At 40.5% G+C, this 22,960-nt stretch overlaps 1 long non-coding RNA gene across 1 annotated transcript in view; it reads left to right on the top strand.

Moving 5' to 3' along the window:
* The first annotated feature begins 243 nt into the window (after positions 1-243).
* LOC120311319 overlaps positions 244-22,960 on the top strand; it is a 32,267-nt gene continuing 9,550 nt past the window's right edge. Inside the window, exon 1 of the long non-coding RNA XR_005557584.1 lies at positions 244-328. This is a non-coding gene — a long non-coding RNA (uncharacterized LOC120311319). The remainder of the gene's footprint in view (positions 329-22,960) is intronic.

The following is a 22,960-nucleotide window of genomic DNA, read 5'->3' on the forward strand; positions in this document are numbered from 1 at the left end:
ATCCAAAGAGCTATGGCTTCTGTGCAAAAAATGACAAATAGGCATCTTTAGTGATTTATTTGGTAGCTTCCTAGAGACATTTGTGTGGCATGAGTGTAAGTCACAAAGGTAGAGGAGAAAGTGCCTTTTGATAGGAGGATAAGAAATATGGGTCATCTCCTTGAAAATTCTAATGGCTTTATGACTTCATCCCTGTAGGCTTAAGTGTCAGTTACTATCGGTTATCAATTATCAGAGTAAAGATGCCTCCCAAGAAGCAGGTTGGTCTTCAGTAAGGCTCCTGGACTCTGGAGAACCTTCCCTCCTTTTGCAGTCAACTCTCAGAGGGGTAAGTAAGGATGACAGTTTGGGTTAGGTTTAGGGTGAGGGTGAGGGTGTGGGTGAGGATGCAAGAGTGAGGGTGAGGGACAGTCTGAGAGGAAGGGTGAAGTTGAGAGGCAGAGTCAGGATAAGGGGCAGGGGGATAGGGAAGATAATGGTTATGGGGAATGGGAGGAAGAAAAGATAAAAAGGTGAGGGGGCAGGAAAGTGGGAAAGGAAGATGGGGAAGGGGAGGGGCACAAAAAGTTGGAGTAGAATGGATAGGAAAGGGGAGGGAAGGGGAACAGGACAAGGAGGAAGGAGGGGAGGGTGAAGGAGGGGAAGGGACAAAGAAGTAGAGTGTGCCCTGTAGAAGAGGGGAGGAAATGGGGACAGGACAGGCAGAGAATGAAGGGTAGACACAAATAGGGTGGGGGAATTTTAAAGCCTTTATGACTTCATCTAGGCAGATTACTAGAGGTAAGTGAGAGAAAGGGAGAGAGAAGGTAAGGGAAATGGAAAGGAGAAGGACAGAGGCAGGATGGCAAGAGAAAAAGGTAGGAGGAAGGGGTGGGGGACAAAGAGGTGGAGTAGGACAGGAAGGATAAGTTGGGGTGAGGAAGATGGAGAAGAACTGAGGGAAACAAGAGCAATGGGGATGGGGAGGTGGACAGGGAGGGGCAACAGAGGGGGAGAGGGGTGAGCAGAAGAATGGGGAAGGAAATGTGGAGGGGAAGGGATGTAGGGAGAGTGGGAGGGGCAGAGGAACAGGCTTTTATCCCTCCCTTCTCCCTAATCCCTTCTAACCCTTCCTCACCCTGTCCCCCTTACCTCCCTATCCACCTTCCTATCCTGCTCCCTGTTCAGTTATAATTCTACAATAGAATCAGAATTACAATAGAATTAGAATCAGAATAGAATAGAATTAGAATAGAGTTAGAAAGAATTAGAACAGAATATAACAGAATTTAAGATGGGATGGGATGGCATGGAAAAGGAAGGGATGGGGCAGGGCAGGGTGGGGAGGGGCAGGACGGGACAGGACAGGACAAGACAAGACAAGACAAGACAGGATGATAGGACAGAACAGGACAGGACAGGAAAAAAAGGGTACAGAATGGAACAGAACACAACAGAATAGAATACAGAATACAGAATAGCAGAGTTGGAAGAAACCTTAGAGGTCTTCCAGTCCAAGCCTCTACCCAAGCAGGAGACCATATACCATTCCAGACAAATGATTGTTTAATCTCTTCTTTAAAACCCCCAGAGATGGAGCACCCACAATTTATGAAGGAAAGCTTAATTGTTCTCACTGTCAGGAAATTTCTCCTTACTTCTAGTTTAGACCTCTCTTTGGTAAGTTTCCATCCTTTAGTTCTAGTCTTGCCCTCAGATACTTTGGAAAATAAATTGTCCCCCTCTTTGTCTCTCAAGGTTAAGTTGAAAAATAAAAGTTGTGGTGGAATTCCATTAGATCTCTTTTCTTAGCTTTCCATTGATCAGTAGTCCTCTATTATTCTTGGAGATTCTTTTTTTAATCTTTTAATTCCTATCATATAGTGCATTTATGGAAGTTTACTGGTTGCCATGGTATCATTTTTAGGAGCTTTTAGGATGTGGGAGGAAAATATGGGATCAGGAATGCATTTTCAATGGACTCACCAACAGCTATCATACAATGACCTTTCTATTACAACCTCTGTATAAGCACATATATTGGAAATCATATGCTAAAATTTTGTTTAAATGCTATGGAAAATATAATTGATATGTCATTCATGGAGGTGAAATCTGTCCTTTATAATATTTGAAAGACACTTGATTTTTTTCAACTGCTCCCATAACTTTCTCATCAAAGCTTATTTGTTGCTTGTCCTATTTTCCTTTCTTTATAATACTTCCCTTGCTCTTCCAGCATTCTGGATTACTTTAATCTGAAGTTCTTTCATCTTAAGTTTTCTAAAAGTCTTTCTTGTTCCAGAGAGATGGAACTAAAAGCAAAAATCCTAAGAATTTCTTTTCCACTTTGGGATAAGATGTACTAATATTCCCTGGTGGAAAATTTTCTATTGCCATTTCAATGTGTCCAGTGTATTTTAAGTACTGAATAGTACTGATTTTAATTTGAACTGAAACAGAACAAAACACAGGAAGAGATCATCTTACTATTAGCTTACTATTAGTTGATAATAAGGGGAATGCTTCATTCTATGCCCTTAATGAGCACTTGCCTTTTAGACCTAGTTCAAAATTTTCTGAAGTATTAGAACACTATTTAAATGATAGAATAATATATATATGCAACTGAGGATGAAATAACTGGCTTGAGATTTACTTCCACTGGAAGAAATAGTTGTTTTAAAATAAACAGATTTAATTACTGGGTTATCAAATGTTGATCATAACACTGTTAGATTTTACTAAGACTCTGAAAATTTAGCTGTTCTTCCAGGCTGCTGCTGATGTTGTTTTGTTTTGGGGGCATCATGAGTTATACTGTTAAAATGGTTTCAATCTTTGTATGTCACCCAGAGATATTTCTGTAAAAAGGGCAACTCTGTCAATCATTTAAATAAATAAATATCTTAAAGCATGTCATTTTTAAAAGTGTCTCTTTTGTATCTTTCTCTGTTGTGACATCTACCTTTTGGAATGGTATGTCCCCTATTCCAAAAGACATGAGGCAAAATTTTGTTTTATAATATTTTGTTTTGTTTCATGTGTTTTTCCTTGGCAAATACCACGTTTCTTTTTTATGATATTTTGGCTTTTTATTGTGCAGTGTCCAGAGTTGGTTAAAATCAGGTGTTTGCCAAATCCAAATAAATATATAGGAACGATGCCACATGTAAATTATTCACAGTATAAAAATATTTGGATCCAGAACTAACTAATAAAGATTTAATTCTGAAAATATGTTTTTGGATGTTTGGTAAAATAAAGTCATATAAAAGATAAACCTAATCTTAGCTTTAACCACAGTTTGTTAGTGGAGAATATTCTTCAATAGAGACTGGGAATGGAGGTAACAAAAACAGGCTTCAAGTTAAGGGATCTAGATTTTTTGTGTGTCTTTTTTCCCCCCATGGAACTCTTTTGATCACTAACAGTCTCAGGGGTGAAACAGTAGGTTATTAAATAAAACATTTTAGCTGTTAAGGCTAGCCAATGCTTTGGATCTAAAGAGAAAATGGATAGCACCTTTCTTGAAGATCCTTCAGCCAGATGCATCATATCCTGGGGTAAGTGAGTGCCCTCTTGAGCTTTATCATTGTAGCCTTCCACCATTACCTTCTGGACATGACCTGATAAGAAAGACAGGAACTATTATAAAATATGCCCAAAGGCTTCTGGGTGATGCTCTATGGCAATGCTACTAGATTTAGTAGCAGATAATAGGGCATTTGGAGTTGAGCAGCTGAAGACAGAAGTTGAAGTGTATACAAATAATGAGCATGTAGTCATTAAAATGTATCAGTAAAACTTATTCTGAAATGTGAAATAGAAGAACAAGTGAAACAATGTGTGATAATTTGGATGAGAATTTTAGAAATGTATTAATGGAACAGTGAGAAAATATTATGATTAAAAGGACTGGAATTTACATTATAACTTAAGAGAAGTTTTAAGAAGATTATGTACTGTTTATATAAGATTCCAGGAAAAAATATGTAGAAAATATACATATAGTTCAAATCTATGATGCAAATCTGCACAATGCAAAAGGTCATTTTATCATGCCTGATGGACTTGTAAAAAAAATGGTTCAGATATATACAATGAATTTTGCACAATTTATATTTAAAAATAAATATTCAGCTGAAAATATAACCTGTTTTTTTTAGCTGGGATTAATGGACAGACAATAAGAAAAAAAGCCATGGAAGATTATTCCTATATGTAATTACTGCTGTGAGACTGTTGTGTGCACAAAAATGCAAAGATTTTGAAATATCCGCAAAGGATGATGAAGATAAGAATTAGAAGAGATGGCAAACTTAACCAGTTTGCTTAGAAAAATGCTCAGTTATTACATTTATTAGTGACTGGAAACTGCTTGTGGACATTTTGCTGAAAAAGGGAAAAAAATGAATTTGTAGCCTTTGGATGAAAGCAACATACTTAACTTCCATTTACTCATGCTGCTTTAAAAGACAGATAACTTATTTTTAACTAATTTATTTTTGCCCCTTACTTTATTCTCACAGCTTTTTGCTTTGTCGAGTCTTACTTGGAATCCATGACAAATGTTTGGTGCAATACCTAAATGGATTAAGATACACTTGACATTGTGGGATGGGAAAATAATTAGATCACTATGTTTCTCTTTCCTCCAATCCAGGTATACTATATCCTCTCTACCAGTTCACATCTGAACTATGCTTTTAATACACTTCAAAAGACAAAAGGACGTGGAAAACTAAATGTAGGAAAACAGGAGTCACATAACTCTTCATTTAGCAAAGACTCTGCAAACTTTTACTAAAGTATTTTTGTCGGAGAGATTATAGCATTTTAAGCCCTTTTGTATGTTTTGATTCTGCAAAAACTACTAAAATGGCATGAAATAAAGCTAGTAGATGGGACAAGTTGAACAGTAGATTATGTGCATATGTGGTGGATTTTATTTTTAATACTTGAGAGAGAGAACACAGATTATGTTTGTATGTATATATACATGTATACACACAAAAAAATGCATACAGTATATATACTTTTCAAATAAAATAAAATAAAATAAAAAGGTAGAAAAAGCCTGTATTTAAAGATCAAAAAGAAAAAAAAGTGTACTTACAGTTATAGCATAAATGTTTGGGGTGCATCTCCAGAACTGTAGAATGATTTAAAGCCCAAATTATTTTGTGCAGTACATTGTGTCTCTGTGTGAAGGAACACACATAATATATGTTTTACAACAAAAGGAGAAAAAGTTCCCATGGGCGGGATTAATATGTTTCATTCTCAGTTAAGGTCTGAATGCTCTATTTCAATATGAGAAAATCTTATTCTTCACTGGCCAAATTGAGTGAGATTTTTTTTTCTCTTCTAACTTTAATTTTGATCATGACTCAAATGACTTGCTTCAGGATTTCAAAATACATCAAATGTGATGTCTGCAGCCTTTTTTTTTTTGTTCTTCAAGGGTTGTCAACAGCTATAGAAGTGCTCCTCTGAAAGCATTGTAAGACTTAGAATGCCTCTTACATTGTTTGAAAAACCTGCCAATATACCTGTTCCATAAGTCCAGACTTACCGCCAATGGGAGAAGAGGCATGCAATATTTTGAAGGCATCTTTGATTGATAAAATCCAAAATCTCCTTATTTCCCATATGACACCTGACCCCCCCCCCACAACCTCCCTCCAAAAGACTTGCTGAGATTATTTTTCAAGAAAAGACTAGAATGGGAAGAAAAAATATTCTATTCTTATCCCTTTTTTTCATAAGACCTATAGGGAATTGTTATTCCTTCATCTCAGACATGGGCATCAGCAGAGCAAGGAAAGCAGGTGATATCATTTGCATGTAATCCATATAATTGTCATCACTTGTATCATGAAACTGATGCAAATAACATTATGCCAAGATCTGATTCAATACTGATCCAATTCCAAGAGGTTAATTCAGTTCAGCTGGAATAAGCCAAATCAAATTTGAAAGTTCAGTCTCCATAAAATGTAAGTTCTTTGAACAGATTCAAAGGCACTTAATTTGTTGTTCCAAACTGATTTGATAAGACGATTCCATTCAAGGGGATAAATTGACTGAACCACTTTTGAATAAAAGATTTGCAAAGTTCTAATATCAGTATTGCAAAAAAATATATGGGGAATTAAGATGTTATTTTTGATGGATCAGATGATGGGAGAAGAAAATAAATTGTGCTTCCTCAAATGCAGTACTTCCAAAAACAATCCATTGTCACAAGTTCTCTAGGTATTTTGATATTATAACATCCAAATCCACCATGGCCATTGTATCTTTAAGTTACAGTATACTTCACAACATCTGGAAATAGTCAGATGGGAAAAGATTGTTTAGCAAGCCTAGCTAGTTTTCAGTTACATTTGATTTAAGCTCATGCCTACTGCTTCAGTGGCTCCATCCAGGCACTTCATTCTCTGTCATACCCTTCTTCTATTGCCCTCAATCTTTCCTATAATTGAATTACTTTTTTATCCTGTAATCATTAGTATGTTAGTTACAATTAGTTACTAAACCTGCTAATTAGTTATTAATCTTGTATCATTACTATGATTTGAGTTTGGGCTTGACAAAATTCTGTATTTCATTTTGGGATATTATGTTTGAACTCAACTCCCAAATATATTCTGGATACTATGTAATCTCTTAGATCTATTAAAATAAGTGAAAAAATCCTAAGGCATATATATTTGTAGAAAGTATGCAAAATTGGCAGAAGGTTATTAAAAATTATCTTTCCATTTGGAAAAAGCTTGGAATTGAGAAATGTACAAATGAATCACTGACCTTGTAATTACAGAAAGAAAATATATAATTAAATAAATATAAATTGGAAATGCAAATAAATAAATATATAAAGTCATTGTCGACGCTCCTAACATTGGATTTCTTGCTTTAACAACATATGAAGATGCAGCCTTTTTCTTTCTTATACTTTACTTTTAGAATTAGATGATGCTGGAGGAGGAGGTGGAATGTGGTGGAAGTTAGTTAGACATAACAATATTGTACTAGTGTGCGAATTCAGAGCTTGAAATAAGAGATGATAAGAATTGGCAGGTAGCAGAACAGAAGGGAAAGCCTGCATTTCAAACTAATTGGACAATGTGATTTATGACTGTTGATTGAAGGAGGGTATTATGCTTTGATACTATGTGCTCAGGGGAGGGGAATCCAGTTTTTGGCTTCAACTATGTTAGTGCTGAAGCTATGCTGCTCCCATAAAGATTCTTTAAAGTAAACAATGCCTCGAAGTTCTTTGAAGAATTTCATCTGTCAGAACCATGACAGTCATTCCTCTTAGATCTTTAACAGATGCTTTTGCGTGGGATAACCTACAAAATTATCAACACCTAGGTTGTGTTGTGTTTTCTATCATAGCCCTACACCAGACATGTCAAACTCGTGACATCACATGATGTTGCATGATGTATTGGGACTGTTTTGTCATTCCAGCAATGGAATGGGTTCGGTTTCCACATGACGCGTCCGGCCCATGGGCTGGCAGTTTGACACCCTTGCCCTACAAAATGGAACTTTTCAGGCCTTTAAATTATCTGAATTATTAAATTTATTTTTAAAGCCATTGGGTAGCAGATGGATGACATTTGTGTGTGGTGTGTGTGTGTTGAGTGAATAAGTTAAATCAGGGGGTGTCATGGTTCTGACAGGTGAAACCCTTCAAAAGAACTTCGAGGCATTGTTTTCCTTAAAGAGTCTTTTATTCAAGAAACAAAGTATTGGCACTACATAGTTGAGCCCAAAACTAAATTCCCCTCCCCTGGATACAAAGTTTCAAAGTACAATTCCCACACTCAATAACTTGTCATAAAGCACATTCCCCAATTAGCTTATAGGGTGGGCTTTCTCTCCAGCTCTCCAGCATGCCAAAACATTATCAAGTCCGGACCCAGTTTGTCCTTGAGTTCCCATGGCAAAGATATTATTATGGCTAACTGAGCTCACATCCCAATCCTCCCCCCCTGCACCAACTAATTCTAAAGGCAAGAAAAAGTAAAAAGAGAAAAGAGAAAATGTCTGCTTTCTCATCGGTTGTCAAAGCAAGAACATCCAATGTTAGCAGCTTTGACATCCAGCCCCCCTTAGAAAAAGGACAAATCCTGTAATGCAAACAAAATCATAAGTTAGGAGTTGCTTCTTGGTTTATTAGGGTGTTTATTATAGAACTTACTAATGAGTCTGTCAGCTTTTACATTGTTAGATTTTACCAAGGTGGTTCAGACAATGGATACCCTTTCCATTGCACTAAATACTGTAGTTTCCCTTTAAAAAGTCTAGAATCAAGAATATGCTTCACTTCATAGTGAGTCTGTCCTGCTACTACAAGTAGTCCAGGTGCCTTCTTAGGGGGAGGTCATAAGGTAGAATCTCGAAAAGGTTTCAGTAGGCTACAATGAAACACAGGGTGGACTTTTCCTAAGAGTCTGGGAAGCTTTAATTCTATTGTGACTGGGTTAAATGATCCTTACGATGGGGAAGGATCCTATGTATTTTGGACCTAACTTTTTACTAGGTAGCTTAAGGTGTAAATATTTTGTAGACAAGTAAACCTTTTCCTCAATCTGGAATGACCTTTGAGGAGCTCTCTTTTTATCTGCTTGCTTTTTATATGTCTCAGAAGCCTTTTGCAAAGCAATTTTTGTGCTTCTCCAGACCTCTTCCCACCTCCTTACCCACTGGTCAAGAGTTTGGGAAGTGGAGGGTCCCTTAAGATATTCAGGTTTGGGGTTGAATCTTTTCCTGTGGCCACTTTAAAAGGCATGAAGCCAGTGCTGCTGTGAACAGAGTTATTGTAAGCCACCTCTGCAAATGGGAGGAGATCAATCCAATTAGTCTGTTGATAATCCACATAGCATCTGAGATACTGTTCCACCATTGAGTTTGCAGATTCAGCCGCCCCATTGATAGACGGGTGAAAAGCCGACAACAGTTCTTGAGACGAACCAATTAGCTTAAGAAAACCCCTCCAAAACATGGCTGTAAACTGCACCCCCAGTCTGAGATTATATGTCTTGGTGCCCCATGCAGTCTGTAGATGTGTTTCAGAAACATCTTAGTTAGTCGCTGGGTGGATGGGAGCCTCTTGCAGGGAATGAAGTGAGCCTACTTTGAAAACAGATCTATTACTGTCCAGATAACTGTATTCTCCCTGCTTTCAGGTAGATTCACTATAAAATCCATAGCAATTTCTTCCCATGGTTGGGAAGGGTCCGCCACTGGTTGTAATAGCCCAGGGATTTTCCCCAAAATTCTTTTCATGGTGGCACATACAGCACAACTCCGGACATAGTTCTCTACTTCCTGTTTCAAACCCAGCCACCAAAATTGCTGGTTAATTAGATGTAGTTTTTTTAAATATCCAAAGTGCCCAGCCTGTTTTACATCGTGGATGTGCTGGAGCACATTAAGGCAGAGGGTTTCAGGCAGATACAACTTCCCCCCTTTGTAAGCCAACCCATCCCTGCATGTTGGGGAGGTTTGATTGTCTTTGAACCATTGGTCATTGAGGAGCTCCTGTTTTATTTTCTTTGCCCCGGGATCATCGGGGTTCGGGGCTCTCGAAGGTGGGAATCTGCACAGCATTAGTTGGGAAGCAGTTTGTGGAGCAGATATAATTGCTTCATTAACCTCTTCATGCTGGCTCTTGTATTGGGGCAATCTGGATAAAGCATCAGCCAAAAGGTTTTTTTCCCCAGGGATGTACTTTAGGGTGAAATTAAATCAATAAAAATATTGTGCCCATCGTACTTACTTCAGGGACAATTTGCGGGGAGTTTTCAGTGCCTCTAGGTTTTTGTGATCAGTCCATAACTCAAAAGGCACCTTGCTCCCTTCGAGATAGTGTCGCCAGTTTAATAGAGCCCAACGAATTGTGAAGGCTTCCTTCTCCCACACAGCCCACCTCCTCTCGCAATCAGTGAATTTTTTTGAGGTGTAGGCACAGAGTTGTAGGATTCCATCCTGGTTCTTTTGCAATAGCACAGCTCCGACAACCACATCACTGGCATTGGCTTGAATCACAAAGGGTTTCCCTGGGCAAGGGTGCTTTAACATTGGCTTGACCACAAATAGCCTTTTTAAGTTCTTAAAAGCAGTTTGACAATTCATAGTCCATGCTAGCAGTTGGCCTGGCCATATTTCCCTCCTTCCTTCCCAGTTCTCAATAAGTCAGTGGGGGTAACGCAATTTCAGTGAAGGAGGGGATGAATTGTCAATAAAAGTTGGCAAATCCTAGAAAGCTCTGAAGCTACTTGCAAGTCTTTGGGGGTTGCCATTCGATCACGGCTCTCACTTTGGTGGGGTCCATTTCAATACCCTTACTGGAAATTTGGTAGCCAAGATAATCTAGTCGGCTCTAGTGGAACTCACACTTTGATAGCTTAACGTATAGCTTGGCATTTAGCAATTTCTTTAATACTTCCCGCACCAACTTTACGTGGTCAGTAATATTCATGCTGTATATCAGGATGTCGTCAAGATACACCAAGACCCCTTTGTATAAATGATCATGTAGCACCTGATTGATCAACTGCTTGAAAACATCTGGAGCCCCTTGTAGTCCAAATGGCATGACTTTAAATTGATAGCTTCCCATGGGACAGTTGAAAGCAGTTTTCCATTCATTTCCCTCCTTGATCCTTACTCGGTAATATGCCTCTCTCAGGTCCAATTTAGTGAAGATGCTCCCCTTCACCAGGTGGTTTAGTAGGTCTCTCAGGAGGGGGAGGGGGTACTTGTTTTCCATGCTTACAGTATTTAATCCTTTATAATCCATGCAAAGACAAAGCGACCCATCTTTTTTTTCTTTAAATAACACCGGAGCCCCCACCTGAGAGTTGGCCCATTCAATAAATCCTCTTGCTAGGTTCTTGTTTACAAACTGCTGCAGTTCCTCCATTTCAAGGGGGTTCATAGAGTACATTCGCAGCCATGGGAGTTTGACTCCCAGTAACAGTTCAATGGAGCAGTCATTAGGCCAACGGGGAGGAAGGATGCTGTATTCCTTTTTGCTAAAGACCTCCAATAGGTTACAGTACTCACTGGGGATGCGTGGCTCACCTGGTTGAGACATAGCAGTTATTTTTGCTAGCTCGTTAGATGGGCAAAACCAGACATGCCAAACACAAGGTCTGTGGGCCGGATACAGCCCGCCAAGGCCCCAAATTGGGCCCCTGGAGCTGTTTACAGAAATGGCAAGGAACTGCCCTCTGCTGCCCCAGCCCTGGCCCACCCAAACCCGGCTGGGCAATCTCCCAGCGCACGCACAGGAAATGGTGAGCGCTCGCAGGTTGGTGGTGCGCAGGAGCAGCTGCAGCTCATTTGCCTCAGCCCGCCCCACCCCTCCCAGCCTCACACATCATGCTTTCACTGGGATTGCCCCACCCCCGAGTGGGAGAGCCGCAGCTGGCAGCTTCCTTCCTAAGCATGGAGGAAACAGAATGGGAGCTTTAGGATTCTGTCTGCCAGCGTGCAATAGGAGTTTGCAGGGGTTGTCAGGGGGACACAGCAGGTGAACGGCAGCAGTTTTTGGTTTCTGGCATGGGGGGTCAAAAGCAAAATTGCCCTTTTGGCAGGCGTAGACTCAACCTCAGTGTGGAGGCAATGGAGGGGAGGGTGGACTGAAAGGGAAGCTCCATACATTTTTTTTAAGCTGCCAAAGGCTCCGGACAGAAGTTTCCCATTTTGACCCCTTCCCCTATTGTTTCCTCCTACTCCATGGCTCTCAGCTCACCTCTCCCAGAACCTGCACACATGTTTGTGTGAGTGTGTGTGTGTGCATGTGTGTGTGTGTGTGTGTGTGTGTGTGTGTATCTCACCTCCTGCAGCCCCACACTGTGACATCAGGAGGAAAAAAACAGGAGAGGAATGCTTCTTGCAGCCTGCCATGGGGCTGGGGGCAGGAGCTGAGGTGGGGCAGGGCACGATGCAATTGGCAGCACGTTGAGAAAAAGAAACAAGTACTCCAAAAAAACAGCTTTCATTAGTTTGCAGCCTGCCATCGCAGAAGGTCTCTGTTGAGGGTGTGGGGCTGCAAGGGGTGAGAGAAACACACACACCTTTGTGTGTGCTCACACACACACTGTGTGTGCATGTGTGTGTGTTTCTGTGTGTCTGGGAGAGGTAAGCTAAGCCATGCAGAGGCAATGACGGGGAGTGGATGCCTTTGCCCACAGCTGGCTGCTCGTTGCCACCTCTGACTGGAGCCCCTGGCAGCTTAAAAAAGAAAGGAAGGAAGGAAGGAAGGAAGGAAGGAGGGAAGGAAGGAAGGAAGGAAGGAATCAGGGAGGGAGGGAAGGAGGGACGGAGGGAGAGGCAATTTGGTTGGAAATGCCCCAGTTCAAAGGAGAAAGCTTTTTTGTGTTCTGTTTTGTCACAGACAGAACTTTGTTGGCAATCCAAGTTAACATTAGTATTTTTGAATTGTGAGCTCTTAAGAGAGTATCCCCTCCTGTACGTTGCAAACAGCCATTTTCAGTGGGGAAAAATATTTTCCTTTGGTATATTTCCAGTCTGAAATAGACCAAGTCAGGCTCCCTACAGGAGAGTCTTTTTAAGGATTATGTATCAATAGAAAAACAACTAACCTACCTCTGCTCATGAAAGCTAAAGCTTTTGCACATAAAAAAAGAGGAGCTCTGATTAACTATCACAGCCAGCATTTTGACAGTTTTGCTCTACTGTTGTCTGTGGACACCCCCACTAAATGCAAGCATGGGATAAACTGAGCCTGGTTTGTTCTCCGTATTTTAAGTGGCCACAAACTACTAGCAAAAGTGGCATTTGATCACAAGGCAAGAAGGCATGGAGAAATGTTTCCCCTTTTGCATTTGAGCATCCAAGAAGGGAGGAGGAAGGAAGGAAGGAAAGGAGAAAGGAAAGAAGAAAGACAAAGAAAAAAGAAGGAAAGAGGGGAAGAAAATAAGAAAGGAAAAAGAAGGAAAGAGGGGGAAGGAAGAAAGGAGAATAAAGAGGGAAGGAAAAAGAAGAAAAGGGAAGAAGGAAGGGAGGGAGGGAGGGAGGGGATTACAATGAGAGAGAGGGAGGGTCTGACGGAAGTGCTGTCTTAGTATTTGGCCACCAGCAGTCCTGCTGCCCTTTTGTCATCCTCTTGTCTCCTCATCTTGATCTCTCCTGGTGGTCTCCCATCCTATTGCTGAGGATACTTTAGTTACAAAGCCAGGTTTCCTCATATGGAGAGAGAATGGGCCTCCCTCTGACCCATATACTTTGCCCTCCCACACACATCATGGCCAAGGAGATCAAGAACAGCAGCAGCAGCTTTGAGGAGGAGATAAGTGCAGCAGGGCGCCCTCTTGGGATAGCAGGGCTGGGCTGGGCTGTGGTTTCGCAGTGCCCTGGGAGCTCGAGGACCAGGCTGGATCCCCCCAGCCCCACCCAGACCACACAAATGTCCCCCAACACAAGCAATGATGAGCTGGCCATGTCCACCATGACCACACCCACCCTGACCATGCCCACCCAGCCGCCCGAGATCAACCACAACCCTGATGTGGCCCTCAGTGAAATTGAGTTTGACACCCTGGGCTAAACTCTCTAATAATGTTGACTGAGTTAAAGGGGGCTTGGGTCCTATGGGTAATCTCACAGTTCTCATTCCCTTTTCCTACCAGATGAACAGCTTCTATTTGTCTAACCAGGCTAGCCCTAGGATCACTGCTTCAGTCATTTTTGGGACTACCATGAAATGAATGAACTCCCAGTGCTCACTTATTTCTCAACGTATGGGTTCAGTTAATTGTGTGACTAAAGTTCCTCCCATTAAAGAGCCATTGGCTTGTTCAAACCTCATGGGTTTGGAGAGCAGCTCTGCTTGTATGCCCATTTTCAGGGCAAGTGGCAAGCTAATAACACACCGGGAGCATCCTGAATCCACTAGTACTTTCAGATCTACCTGTGTCCCCGTCTGAAGGACTATGAGCTTGGCAGGCAGAGAAAAAGATGGAATGGGTCGACTCACCATTGGGTCATTCTCTTCTTTGTCGTTGCTGTCGTAGGAAGGCAGGGTGGTGGCAGGTCCAGGTTGGGTCTCGGCACTCTCCTGCATGGGTGACATGACTTGGGCAATGGGTTCCTGCGTGATCCAGTTGGATTTCTCTTTTGCCGGTTGCTGGGTTGGTTTCTTCCTCACTGGTGGTCCCAGTCTATTCTGCTGTTGAGGGTAAGGGACTGGGCAACTCCTGCTCAATGTCCCTGTTGTCCACATCTGAAGCACTTGATCAATGGGCCTGCAGGTGGCTTGGGGTTCTCAGCAGCCACAATGGTAGGAGGCTTTTGGGCGGGGTGGCAGCCATTTGGGTTGGTCTGCGGTGGTGGCTTCTTATAGCGAGCAAGCTTGACATCCAGCCATACTACTGCCTGGGACCATTCTTGCAATTGATTAGGGACCGCTTGATAGACACAAGCCTGGGAGAGGTGATCATCCAATCCCTCTTTGAAGTGATGAACTATCTTGTGAAACTTTCGCACATATTCCAGTGCAGGCCTGCCAGCTTGTCTTATTTTATGAATTTGCTCCTCCACTTTGAGGGCTATGGATGGGTCCTCAAACCTTACTCTCAGCCCTAGGAGGAAGATGTGGAGGTCCCCCAACTCAGGTACTTGCTTGTTATATAAATTGTTCAAGTACTCGGATGCTTCCCCTTCCAGATTGGCTGTGACACATCGACCATAGCAGCTGGATTCAGGTAGAAATATGCACAGCGGTTCATGTGGGAATGCACTTGGTTGAGGAAGAAGATCAGTTTCTCTGGGTCTCCATCAAAAGTTGCTCTAAGGGGAGACACCATCAGAGGTTGTTGTCCTCTCTAGTGAGCCTGCATTCCTGGTGGTTGCTAGACTCCCAACTGTGCTGTAAGATCCTCAAGAGTTGCTGACCTCCCCATGGTGGCTGTGGCATTATCAGTTGCTGCACGCCCCCCAGTGGTTGTAATATGTTCGGGGGCTGTGGCCATCCCCACTGCTGTTGCTGCCCTGCCAGCAGTTGCTGGCCCCCTGACGGCTGTGGCATCCCCAATTGCTGTAGGACCTCCAGTGGCCTCAGCGGCTGCTGATGTAACACCTCCAATTGCTACAGGCCTCTCAGTGGTTGCTCACATTTGGGGGCTGTTGCCACCCCCACTTCTGCTTACCTCCTGGTGGCTGTGGCATCCCTGGCTATGGCAGGCTCCCCTGGGGCCCCAGAGGTCGTTGTTGTGGCATCCCCAGTGGTTGCAGGCCCCTCAGCAGTTGCTGCACATTCAGAGGTGGCTGTCAGCCCCACTGCTGTTGCTGTGTTCCCAACTGCTGCATACCTCTTGGTGGCTGTATCATGCCCGGTTGCAGCAAAGACTCCAGCTGCTGTTGCACATTCAGGGGCTGCGGCCACCCCCACTGCTGTTGCTGCACTCCCAGTGGCTGTTGGCCTCCCCACTGTGGAGGATGTGGCATCCCCATTGCTGTGGAGACTTGGGGCTGGGTGGTTGGTAGGTGCACTGTTCTGGGCTTCTGCTGTTCCAGTGGCAGCTTGGACTCTTGTCTTGCCGATGACGTTCTGGGCTTCTAGATGGGTGATAGTGCTCCGGGCTGCCATGTCCAGAGCAGCTGCTGGGGCTGTCCCTCTCTGCAGGGCTGGAGGTTAATGTAGGTGGCTTTGTGTAAGGGGAAGCCACTAGCTCTGCACAAATGGGACTGAGGCTTCCCTTCAGCATAAGTTGGTGACTGCTTCATTGATCATCATGATTGCATACGTATGGAGAATGGAAGGGTTGTTCTCCACTTCTCATCTCTAGCTCCTCAAATATTTCCACTAACTTCTCTACTGATTGACTATGGACTGCAGACAGGTACTTCCACTCACCAGAGTCCTCAGTGGTGGTCAATTTTGCAGCTCTCCTTTGGTCCGGGGAAGGTGACTTATGAGAAACCCCTCTTTGCAGCTCGACCTCATCTGCTTTTGAAGCACTTGACTGTGGCAGAGCTATCTTGAGGTGTCTGGAGTCTCCACTGGGCAGGGTGCAGTCCGACAACCAGATCAGTTGCTCTAAGGGGAGACTTCCGGTGGTTAAAGCGGTGGAGATGGCGGCTACTTTGTAGCCGTCCTCCTGAGAAGGTGTCAGATCCGCGGAGCACAGCGTTTATCAGCTGGCCCGCGGCTCGCAATCCCCTTCCCGGGCGAAGGGAAGGGGTAGAGATCGCATGAATAGAGGTAGAACCTCTTAACTCTCCCTGGATTTTTATTTTTAGGGGGGTAGAAAGAGGGTTCCCTCGGAGTTCATTGCCTTCTCCGCCTCTCAGCTGTCTTTGTTTCTTCGGAAACAAAGCGAGACGCCGCTACCATCTCCGTACTTAAAGAAACCGTGAGTAATCTTAAACCGGACAGAACTGTTTAAAGGATTTTATTTATAGTTTAGCTTTATTTTATTTTTTTTAGTTTATTTAGTTTATTTAGTATCTGCTGATTTTTTTTTATTTTTTTGAGCTTTCTCTTTTTTTTTTTGGGCGGAAAAGTGAGAGTGAAAGTAAAATGGCGTTTTGAAAGTTTTTTTTTCCTTTAAAAGACGGATCGGCTGAATTGTTGTTTAATATTGCTTTTTTTTACTTTTTTTACTTTTTTATTCTTGGGGACTTTTAGATTGATCTTATCTTATTCTATTTTATCTTATTTTTAATTTTTTTTTTGGATTACTTATTTTTATTGGTATTTTTAAGAAGAAAGGAAGATAAATTAAAATGGCTTCAAAACGACAACCAGCTACTGCAGCTTCTAAAGTAACTTCTTCTCCTGCTACTTCTACTGTGCAACAACAACTTAAAATAATACCCTCAGTGCAGCAACCTAAATCTACTCCACCTTCACCTCCCCCATCTGGCACATCAGCACAAGACATTAAAGAAATAATGGTAAGTGCTGTCTCACAGTTTAGGGAGGAAATGAAACAACTTTTGGATCAGAATAAATCTGAAACTAAGGAGGAAATGAAGAAAGAGATGAAGGAGCTTTTAGAACAGAATAATGCTATTTTGAGGGATGATATACTTCTAGCTCTATCTGGAATGGCCTCAGTGGTTGTGAAGCTGGACTCCAGAGTAGAGGAAATTGAAGAAACAGTTGAACTTTTGGATTATAAATTTCAAGATATGGAGAAAAAAGTGGAGACTTCACAAGATGATATTCTTATGTTCCAGTATAGACAGATGGAATATGCTTTGAGAATAAGGGGTCTGAAAGAAGATAAAACTCAAGATTTGATGGAAATGGTGATTAATGACTTGGCTGTTATTTTGAATATTGATAAAGAAGAGTTACGTGGGGATGTGGAAAGAATTTATAGAGTTAATTCTTGGATTGCAAAACAGAGGAATTTGCCTAGAGATGTGGTGATATATTTTGCTAAGAAGTCTTTGCGAAATCAGATTCTACAAACTTTTTATAATAAAAGATTTCAGATTGCTGCCCAAGATATTATTATTTTAAAGGAAATTCCACCTAAAATTTTAAGAAGCAGAAAAGATTTTGCTTTTTTAGTAAATGAACTTAAAGCAAGACAAATGCCATTTAGATGGGAGATTCCGATGGGCATTGTTTTGAGCCATGCGGGGACACGTTATAGACTTAATACAGTTGCTAAAGCTAAGGAATTTTATAAAACGGTCCTGGGAGCAGGCTCTCCTTTGCCCATGATGCATAAAGTCTTGAGTGACAAAGAGATGGAACAGAAATCTGAAGGTACAGGGATGATGACTGCTGGACAGGTGGTATGGATGTCTCAACCAGAGGTTAAAGAACAGAGAATGACCCGTGCAGCACATAAACGTAAAGAAAAAGAACAACAGAAAAAAGAAAAAGAAAAAGAAATTGAAGAATCTACTCAGCAAATTGCTTCAGTGCCGGTGGGAGGAGCAAGACCCAAAAGCTCTGCTACATATTCATCAGCAGCAGAATTTGAGCGGATCTTCTCCAGGCTGAAGGCCAAGGGAGATGGCAAAGCTCCTGTCCTGGAATGTTAATGGATTAAACATTCCTCAAAAGAGAAAAAAATTTTACCACTATTTGAAACAACACAACAATGATATTATTTGCTTGCAAGAAACTCATATTACAGCTAAAGATCAAAAATATTTAAATAATCCTCGCTTGGGATCTCATTTTGTATCTCCCGCCCCTGGGAAGAAAGGGGGTGTGGTAATCTATGTTAAACAGAATTTATCTGCTACCTTGTTAGAATCAGATCCTTATGGAAGATATGTTATGCTTGAACTTGGTTTATATGGCAAGAAAATTCTTATTGTGGGGTTGTATGCACCAAACCAGCAACAGGAGCAATTTTATAGGTTACTACATCAGAAAATAACTTTGTTGGACTATAGATCCGTGATTTTAATGGGAGACTGGAATGGTGTCTTAGATATACAAATGGACAAAAAAGGCTCTTCTACCTTTTTTAAACAGGCTAAATTACCTAAAGCCTTTTTTGATATGAAAGAAGATTGGGAATTGAGAGACTATTGGCGTGAACGTAATCAAGAAGAAAAGGATTTTACGTTTTCTCAGATAGACACCAATCTTTCTCAAGAATTGATTTCTTTTTGATCACAACAGATTTATACAACAGGGTGAAGAATGTAAAAATTTTTCCTAGGACATTGTCTGATCATAGTCCAGTTTGGATGGAACTGTTTGTAGAGAAGGAAGATAGGAGATCCTGGAGGGTGAATGAGAATTTATTTAAACAAGAAAAAAATGTTCATAAATTAAAGGAATGTTTAAAGGAATATTTTACTTTAAATATGAACAAGGGAACATCAATGTCAATGGTCTGGGATGCAAGTAAAGCTTTTATGCGTGGTATTTTGATAAAAATGAATAATTTGCATAGACAGAAACAGATTCAGAAACGGAAAGATTTGGAAGAGGAGATTAAATTAAAAGAGAAACTTTTAATTTCAAATCCCTTAGATGAAAAGATTAAAGGAGCTTTAAAATTGTTAAAAACACAATTTAACATGCTGATGGCTGATCAAGCTGCAACTAATTTGCTATTTATGAAACAAAATACATTTTGTAATGCTAATAAACCAGGGAGATGGTTGGCTTATCAGTTAAGAAAAAAACAGAAACAGAGGAATATAGATAAAATAAATTATAATGGTAAATTGGTTTATCAGAAAGAATTGATTAAGAAATCTTTTTTAGAATACTATCAAAAATTATATAAGGGTACCAATATTCAAATTACAGATATAAATAATTATTTAGGCAAAGTCAACTTTCCTAAATTAACAGAAGATCAGGAAAAAAAGATTAACGGTTTAATTACTAAGGAAGAAATTGTTACAGCTATTAAACAATTGAAATTGGGCAAAGCGCCGGGTACGGATGGGTTGACATCTATTTATTATAAAGCTTTAGTAGAAGAGATGACTCAACCGTTGTGTGAACTGTTTAATAATTTATTACAGGGGTTAGAGATCCCTCCATCCTGGCGTAATGCATTTATATCATTGATTCCAAAAGATAGTCAAGATCTTACTTTGCCTAAAAATTATAGGCCTATATCTCTTTTAAATGTGGATTATAAAATTTTTGCAAAAATTTTAGCTAACAGGCTTATGGGGATCTTGCAGCAGTTTATACATAGGGATCAATCGGGTTTTATAACTGGAAGGTATATGAAGAATAACGTTAGACAAATTATTAATTTATTAGAGTATTTAGAAAAGAATAACCAAGTCTCTGCAGGCTTGATATTTTTGGATGCTGAAAAAGCCTTTGATCAAGTGAATTGGCAGTTTATGCTGTGTTTAATCAAGGAGATGAATTTTGGACAAAATATATTACAAGTATTATCCAATATATATCAAAAACAGACTGCTCAAATTATTGTAAATGGGGGTTTGTCAGAGGCTTTTGTAATAGAAAAAGGAACAAGACAGGGATGCCCGTTGTCTCCGTTATTGTTTGTTTTAACACTGGAAATTTTGTTGATTAAAATTCGGGAGTCTCAAGAAATAAAAGGAATAGAAATTAATAAAAAGAATATAAATTAAGAGCCTTTGCAGATGACTTGGTTGTTACTTTGTCTCAACCTGTTTCTTCGGTGGTGAAATTATTACAATTGATTCAACAATATGGACGTGTTTCTGGCTTTAAAATTAATAATAATAAGACCAAAATATTAGCTAAAAACATGACTAATGGTGATAAACAGGCTCTAGTTAACTTAACAGACTTTGAAATTGTTGATAAGGTAAAATATTTGGGGGTTACATTATCTGCTTCTAATGTAAAATTGTATAAAAATAATTATGAAAAGCTGTGGATGGAGGTACAGAAGGATTTAAAAAACTGGAATAATTTACAGTTATCCCTTATGGGCAGAATTGCAGTTATTAAAATGAATGTCCTGCCAAAGTTTATTTTTTTTGTTCCAAATGTTACCTATCTTAAAGAACGAACGTAATTTAGATGAATGGCAAAAAGGTATTAATAAATTTGTTTGGGCAGGGAAAAAACCAAGGGTGAAACTTAAAATAATGCAAGATTTTCGTGAGAGAGGTGGACTCAAGGTACCAAATATGAAATTGTATTATGATGCTGTAGTATTGACATTGATTAGCGACTGGGTGAATTTAACAAATACAGAAATACTTCATTTGGAAGGCTGGGACCTATTTTTGGATGGCATGCCTATTTAATATTTAATAAAAAAGTGGATTGGGTTTTTAAGTCTCATATTATAAGAAACTCTTTGCTAAGAGTGTGGAGAAAGTATTATAAAAGTGACTTCAAAATACCATTATGGGCTATACCTCGGCATGCCATAGAAGGTATAAGGAAAGGGGTAAATATGGACAAGGTCTCTTACGTACAGTTATTAAGATGGGATGGCCAAGACTGGCAGTTAAAATCTTTGGAAGAATTAACACATGAAAACTTAACTTATTCATGGTTCCAATATAGACCAATAGTGGATAGATGGAAGATGGATTGTAAAATGGGCTGGCTTAGAGAAGATGGAATTTTTTTAAAACAAGTAAGAGATCAAAGGCCAACCCATATTAAGAGAGTTTATGGGGTTTTAGTGGAATTAGATTCAGAACTTGAACTAGTTAAAGATTGTATGATTAAATGGGCACAGAATATTGGTGAAACGATTTCAATGGATACTTGGGAACTTATTTGGATAAGAAATGTTAAATTCACACAAGCGCAAAATTTAAGAGAGAATTTTTATAAGATGTTTTATAGATGGCACCTTGACCCAAAGAAAATGTCCATTATGTACCCTAATCTACAGCCGAAATGCTGGAGATGTGGATATTTGGATGCTACCTATTACCATATTTGGTGGACGTGTAAGCATATAAAAGCTTTTTGGATTAAGATATGGTGGAATATTCAAAGAATTTTTAAAAGAAGGGTAAAATTTACTCCGCAATTATTTTTATTGGGTATTGTTATTGACTGTGATGCTAAGGAGGTTATATTGATGTTAAATTTGATTACAGCCGCTAGGTTGTTAATAGGACAATATTGGAAGAAGGAATCTTTGCCTACTTTACAAGAATGGTTTCATAAAGTTTCGTATTTGGCAGAAATGGCAAAGATTTCGGCTTTCTTAAAGGAGCAATCTCAAGAAAAATTTTTTGCGGTATGGGAAAAATGGATAAATTTTATACAACATAATTTGGATATGGAAAAATATTATTTAGCCTTTTTATAATTTGTAATGATTGTTTTTTCTTTCTTTCTTTCTTCTTTTTCTTTTTTATATATATACATTTTTAATGTATTATTATTCATATATTTTTTTTTTTTTTATATATATATATGCTTTATTTTTCGTCTACTTTCTTCTTTCTTCTTTCTCTCTCTCTCTTCTCTTTTTATTTTTTATTTTTTTTCTTTTTTAGTATATATTATTCATTTTAAAGTTTATGTTATGTATATTATTTCTATATATATTATTACTGTGATTTTTATTATTATTATTAATTATTTTATAAATTGCAAATGTTATTTTTAAAATATTTGTTAAATAATCCTATATTCAGTTCTGGGAAGTCGGGGGGGGGGTGGGGTGGTTGGGGAGGGGGGGGTGGATTTTTATTTGTAAAACTTTTGAAAAATTTCAATAAAAAAAAAAAAAAAAAAAAAAAAAGTTGCTCTAAGGGGAGACACCATCAGAGGTTGTTGTCCTCTCTAGTGAGCCTGCATTCCTGGTGGTTGCTAGACTCCCAACTGTGCTGTAAGATCCTCAAGAGTTGCTGACCTCCCCATGGTGGCTGTGGCATTATCAGTTGCTGCACGCCCCCCAGTGGTTGTAATATGTTCGGGGGCTGTGGCCATCCCCACTGCTGTTGCTGCCCTGCCAGCAGTTGCTGGCCCCCTGACGGCTGTGGCATCCCCAATTGCTGTAGGACCTCCAGTGGCCTCAGCGGCTGCTGATGTAACACCTCCAATTGCTACAGGCCTCTCAGTGGTTGCTCACATTTGGGGGCTGTTGCCACCCCCACTTCTGCTTACCTCCTGGTGGCTGTGGCATCCCTGGCTATGGCAGGCTCCCCTGGGGCCCCAGAGGTAGTTGTTGTGGCATCCCCAGTGGTTGCAGGCCCCTCAGCAGTTGCTGCACATTCAGAGGTGGCTGTCAGCCCCACTGCTGTTGCTGTGTTCCCAACTGCTGCATACCTCTTGGTGGCTGTATCATGCCCGGTTGCAGCAAAGACTCCAGCTGCTGTTGCACATTCAGGGGCTGCGGCCACCCCCACTGCTGTTGCTGCACTCCCAGTGGCTGTTGGCCTCCCCACTGTGGAGGATGTGGCATCCCCATTGCTGTGGAGACTTGGGGCTGGGTGGTTGGTAGGTGCACTGTTCTGGGCTTCTGCTGTTCCAGTGGCAGCTTGGACTCTTGTCTTGCCGATGACGTTCTGG

The sequence above is a fragment of the Crotalus tigris genome, unplaced genomic scaffold (assembly GCF_016545835.1).
Source record: "Crotalus tigris isolate CLP2741 ecotype Arizona unplaced genomic scaffold, ASM1654583v1 scf7180000018347.1145750, whole genome shotgun sequence".
NCBI lineage: Eukaryota > Metazoa > Chordata > Lepidosauria > Squamata > Viperidae > Crotalus > Crotalus tigris.